Genomic DNA, 5,022 nt, shown 5'->3' on the forward strand with positions numbered 1-5,022 from the left:
CTTAAGGCGGTTGGTTTTGATTTTATCTTGGAGGATTTGAGAATGGAGCTTTCTTCGAATGAACAAAGATTAGTTTTTTCAATTATCTAGCGTATTCGATCTATTGGTGGTGAATACAAGATTTTGTCATTTGATTTTCAAGAAGGAAAGATCAATAATGGATCTTTTTTGGGTTCAGGAGGTGAGGATATGGGATCGGCATGTTGGGACAATTTGATTTTGCAACCTAATTTGAAATCGAGTACTAAGGATCAAGCAAAGGGAAATGGATGATCAAGCCTTGGTGCAAGGAGGTGATAGATGTGTGTCGGATTGTAGGAAGTTGATGATGAGGGTTATAAACCCTATCTTCAAAGATCAAGATTAACAAAAGCAAGGGGTGATCAACATCTAAATAAACTATTGGATACATTAATGCAAGTAAACCTAATGCAAAATTTGGCAATTGAAGAAGGAAAATCGGGCATAAATCTTAGAAGAAAATCACAATAGAAGATGGAAGATTGTGATTTGTCTCAAACTCCTCAATAAATCGGTGATCATGGTCGATTGAATTCTAAATCCAAGGAAGGGAAGGGTCAAAGTCATGGTACTAGTTTAAACACTACAAGAAAAACGACATTTAGCTACGGAAATGTCAAAATCCATCGTTAAAAAATTTAGCGAAAGATTTAGCGACGATCAGCTTCCTATCTCTAAAAATGGCATTACTAAATTTTAGCGACGGCACAAATCAGCTACGGAAATTTTCATCGTTGATTAAAAAAATAAAAAACAAAAAATGATTTTAAAAATTAAAAATTATTGTAGTGACGAAAAATTTTTCGTTGCTAATACATAATAAAAAAAATTAAAATAAATTAGAATTAGCAACGAAAACAATCATGTCACTAATCAGGGACGGGAGTTTTCGTCAGACTTTTACTTTTAAAAAATTAAAATGATTATGGCACCAGCCGGGCAGACGCGTGCGCCCGTCCCTACCTTGTGGGCAACAGGTGGCCTCGCTTCTACGCACCAAGCGGCTCCTCCTTAAGCTGCCATATGTAGCACTGGAAAATTAATCCCAACACACTCCTTTCACTTCCCCTCAATTTCGATCCTCGGTACTTCGTATGCATGCGACTGTCTAAGCTGCGAGTCTTCTTAATATATATACTGCACATATTAATTATATACTACATTTAGTTGCAAGCCGTTTTAATTTTATTTTAAATTAAGATTTTAAATTTTAAATCTTTTAAATTCATAAATTAATACTTAAAAAACTAAATGTTGTAAATTTTTAACTCAACTAATATACCATTTAAATGTTATAATTAATTAATCTCTTAAATATTTAAGTTTTATTTGATTAAAAATTAGTTTAATACATATTTATTATTATAAATTTTACAATATCATATCAATTTAGATATTTTGGTATGTAAATAAAATACATAAAATATGCATTTAATACTAAAGAATTTTAATTTTTATATAATTTTTTTAATTGTTTAGCGACAGGTGCCTCCCATCAGTAATAAATTTTAATATTTATTTAATCTTTATTTAATACATAATTAATAAATTTTATTTTTTTATTTTTTTTTAAGCAACGGATTTGTACCATCGCTAAAGTTTCTAAATATTAATTTAATTTTTTTAATTATTTAGCAATAGAATATTCTATTTCTAAATATATTTAATTTAAATTTATTTTTTTTAATATTTATTTAATTTTTTTATTATTTAGTGATGGACCTATTCTGTCGCTAAATAATTTTAATTTAATTTAATTTTTTAGCAATGGAATACTCGGTCGCGAAATAAATTTAATTTTAGTTTAATTTAATTTTTTTAATTATTTAGCGATAAAATATTTCGTCGCTAAATAATTTTAGTTTTATTTAATTTTTTTCATTATTTAGCGATGGAATATTCTATCGCTAAATTTAAAATTTTAATAAAAAATATTAAAAATTATTTAATAATGAAATATTTTATCACTAAATTTGAAACAAAATTAAAAAATTTAATGACAGAATATCAGTCATTGAAACGTCTCTAATTAGCGACAGAAAAATTCAGTTACTAAATCCGTCACTAAATTACAAATTTTTTGTAGTGAAATAATGGGTTTGATCCAAACCTTCTTGAAAAAAGTTGTTCAAATCTAGTGGACCTCGAATTTAGACTAAAATTGAGTATGTTCCCTTTTCAAGTGTTGGAGAATGGAATTTCACAAGTGAAGTTCCTTTGGATGTTATTGAGGAGAATACAACATATTGGATTACTTTTCTAGTGGGATATTCATTGAGAAAAGACTTTTTTTCTCTTTCAAGTGTTGGAGAATGGAATTACACAAGTAAAGTTTCTTTGGATGTTATTGAGGAGAATACAATATATTGGATGACCTTTCTAGTGGGATATTCATTGAGAAAAGACTTTCGTTTTCTGTGGTTCAGAATATTGACCTTTCTAGTGGAATATTCATTAAGAAAAAACTTTCGTTTGATTCAGAATATTGACTTTTCTAGTGGAATAATCATTGAGAAAAGACTTTCATTTTCTGTGGTTCAAAATATTGACATGAAACTTTGGAAACTTCATGGATTAATCGAGGTAATTTCTAACAATTATAAATTTTATTTCTTTCATTTTAATACACAAAAAAGTATGTTGGGTGTGTTTGATGCTGGGCCATGGCATTTTGTGGGGAGGCCACTATTTCTAAGATGTTGGAACCTAGAATGATTCTATCACAGGATTCCCACGCATCTATTAATGTGCCTATGGAGGGCTGATTTGTTAAAGGTATTTCAGTTGTTGCTAGCTAGTAGGTTGGGGAAACCTTTACATGTTGATCTAATGACTGGGAATAGGACAAAGTTGGGGTATGCACGTGTGTTATGTGGAGATGCATGCGTGCGTCTTCTTCTTTTCCTAAATACATTGAACTGGATTAGGGAACATATGAATTCACAAGGGATCTTAAGGTTGCTCATTTGCCAGTGGAATACCAATAGTGCCTTCTGTGTGATTGTCGTGTTTTGGTCATTCTCTTACTAGATGCCCTAAGAATTCTCTCAACCTTAGGGTGATAAGAATGTGGCCCAATTGAAAAAGCCTATTCCCAAGCATAATAAATGGAAAATTGTTGCGTCAGCTCTAAGGAAGGGTGTAAGTGAATCTGGGGGTAAGAGTGGGAGGGAATTATCCCATAAATCTATTATTGAGATTGTTGATCATGCTTCTCGTCTATTCCTCGTAAGCCAATTGAGGTTGGGGGGGGGGACATATTTTGCTCTATTATGATAGAGGATATGGATATTCATTCATTTAAAGAATTAAATCTTCCAATTGATAGAGAATGTGTCTATGAGACAGAGATGGATATGGAGAAGTATGGTAAGGGGTAGAGGGGAGGATGTTGTTTCAAAATTTGACATGATTGATAGCTCAAGTTCAAGGAGTATTCCAATTAAATCTAAGTCACAGTTGAAGTAAGAAAGGAAGAAGAATGCCTTTGCGAGAGCTAATAAGGGTTTTAGTGGGGCAAGTTTAGGATCCAACTTGAATTTGTCTACCTCCAACATTTCTTTTTTCTTTTTGATTATGCTATGAGGATAGTTTGTCTTCGTTTTGTTTTCAGTGTTTTCCATGTGTTAGATTTGTTCCTTCTTTGAGATTGCTCGGGATATTACCTAATATAAACTATTGATACTTTGCGATTTTTTCTATTAATATACTTTTTTTTATAGAAAAAAAATTAAATGACAGGACATATATCATCTAAATGAAAAAAAAAAAAAAACACACATAAGATAAAATTAGTTCGTCTTCCAGAATAATTTAAATCACTTCATTTCTCTGAGCATAACCCATCAATTATAAATAATGTTTAATAAAATCAAAGGGACTCACGTAAGCGAGGAGAAAATTAAGAGACTTTGGTGAAGAGAGCAAAAGAAGTTAATAGTAACAGAGATGGAGGATGATTGAAAATAAATATATATAAAAAAAAAAAACTAGATATGATAGAACTTAATGGTTTCAAAAGAAGATATGTTTGCTAATAGAAAGAGATAATTGATGAGTTACAATTTATGTGTCAACTCCCACGTAGATATTTTAATTTAGTGAACAAAATTTTTAAATTTTTATTTATATATGGTATTAATTTTTTAATTTCCTCAAAATAATAGCATGAACTACAAGGAAAAGGGAAAGAGATTCATAGCCATTTTTGAAATAAAAATTGCTAAAAATTTTAAAATATCATTATTTTCATATACTTCTTTCATGTCATTGATAATGACTAACCAAACTCTTTTTCTTTTATTTTTCAGTTCATTTTAGATAATTAAGGAAAACATGTTGAGATTAGGTATAGTATTTTTGAATATTTCAAAAGTAGTATTTGTTGATTAAGTCCTCAAATTTCTAATATGGGGATTTGTGCATCTAATATCAAACAATTTGTTACCCATAATTAATAGACTCTTCAATTTAAAAACCAAGTTATTTGAGAGTGATTGCAACAAAGTCAATACAGTCGTATCTATGTTTGCAATTCTGTGATTTGTAAGGAATGGATCCCATTTTTGAGATCCTGGATATATAAATCTATTATTATTATTATCATGTTGTTTGGTGATTTTGGTGATCTCGTCCTAACAACCCTATTTTGTTAGGTGATTTTGGTGATCTCATCCTAACAACCCTAATATGAATAGGCAGGCATTTTGTGAAAGCCAAACAAGGCCATGATTCTCCATATCTTTTTTCTTGAACTGGATTCCACCCTCCACTCCACTCCACTCATGCAATGCAAATTACGGGAACCATCTTGTGGGTGGGTGCTTTTGGTTGCAGGAAAGCATGTGGAAATTGCAATGTCGGAATATTCTTGTCTATTTATTTATTTTTTTAATATCATCTTCCTCCATTCCTCCATTTGAATATCTTTGAAACTCAGTAAACCAGCATTTCCTTGCAGCCGCGGTTATCTCTGATTTAACTTTCAACGAAGAACAAGAC

The sequence above is a fragment of the Diospyros lotus genome, chromosome 9 (genome assembly GCF_014633365.1).
Source record: "Diospyros lotus cultivar Yz01 chromosome 9, ASM1463336v1, whole genome shotgun sequence".
NCBI classification, from domain to species: Eukaryota; Viridiplantae; Streptophyta; class Magnoliopsida; order Ericales; family Ebenaceae; genus Diospyros; species Diospyros lotus.